Below are 1,455 nucleotides of genomic sequence, written 5' to 3' on the forward strand. Positions count from 1 at the left end.
ATTCTGACCTCCAGAACTGTGAGACAACTGTCTCTGGGGTTTCGGCCACCCCTTATGGGCTACTCCGTGACGGCAGCCCGAGAGAACCGACGTGTGCGGTTACTGCAAATGACGGCAGAGTCGAAGCAGCCGTGAGCTCTGAACAATAAGCTAAGACGCAGAGACCTACGGTGCCGGGCGTTTGGGGGCCACGGTGTTCGCAGAAGCGAAGTAAACGGGTGGCGGCTATTTTCATACTTGATCTGTACACGTGGAAGATTCTAGGTCAAGTGAACAGAAGTCGAACTTGAATGATAACAGCACAGAGCCCCTTAGTCAATTTCCAGGCTCGAGCCAGTTGTACAGACCCAGAAACCCTCAAATGGAGGAGATACTGGGGCACTTTGACAAAGGACCCCGCTACGCTCACCCTTCCCGCCAAAATATAAATATACTATAAATACTTCTCCCCGTCTTTCCCAAAGGGACCTATTGCCTTAGGTTGGGGAAAAGGAAATAAGTAGACTTATAAGTAGACTCGTTCCCAACTGACACTAATTCCAGGGGACCCCAAACGTCACTGCGATCCACCGATCAGAGGAGTGGCGTGTGGAGGTCACGCGATCGATGGACTCTTAGCTCGCTTCCCTCTCATAGCGGACCCAGTGGGTCCTGGATCCCATCCTGATTAGCTAATGGGTCCCGGATCCCATCCCGGTGATACAAGTCCCCAGGTCCAGAGTAAATAATCGTGATAGACTTACTTGATTTCTGGAAAAACCCACACGTTCTTTCTGTCACTTGTGCAACGAGGGCAAGTATGGCCACAAGTGCCACTCGGGAGGCAACTGTAAGCACAGCATCTCTGGGGTGCTGGCTGAATCTTAACAGGTGGCCCCGGAGGGGCAGAGGCTTGGGCTAAGTTTGGCCTGCAGCCGAACCCCTCTCAGGACTGCGCCACTGGACACCGACTTCACAAATCCACACTAATGAGACCGGGAGACATAGGAGCTTTGCCCACTACATAGAAACAGACACGGAAAGGCCGCCAAAATGAAGACAAAGCAGAAAGCGTATGAGAGAACAGAACAGAGACCCAGATAGAATGGACTCAAGTAATCTCACAGATGCAGAGTTCAAAACACTGCTTATAAAGATGCTCAGTGAACTTTTGGGAAGCGTAGACAAATTCAGTGAGAAGTTCGACCGAGAGATAAAAAACATAAAAACGGAAATGGAAATTATAAAAGGGAACCGGTCTGAAATGAAGAACACGTTATGTGAGACGAGAAGTCTATTAAATGGAATAGACAAAGGAATAAACGCAGTGAATAAAGGAGAGGATCAAATGCCCTACCTAGAGGATGGGAAAGCCAAGGACACTCAATCGGAATGGCAAGAGAAAAGATGGCAAGACTATAAAAATAACTTAAGGAGCATGTGGGACACTATTAAGGGTCCAAATATCCGTCCGAT

This window comes from Pteropus vampyrus, unplaced genomic scaffold (assembly GCF_000151845.1).
Source record: "Pteropus vampyrus isolate Shadow unplaced genomic scaffold, Pvam_2.0 Scaffold701, whole genome shotgun sequence".
Classification (NCBI taxonomy): Eukaryota; Metazoa; Chordata; class Mammalia; order Chiroptera; family Pteropodidae; genus Pteropus; species Pteropus vampyrus.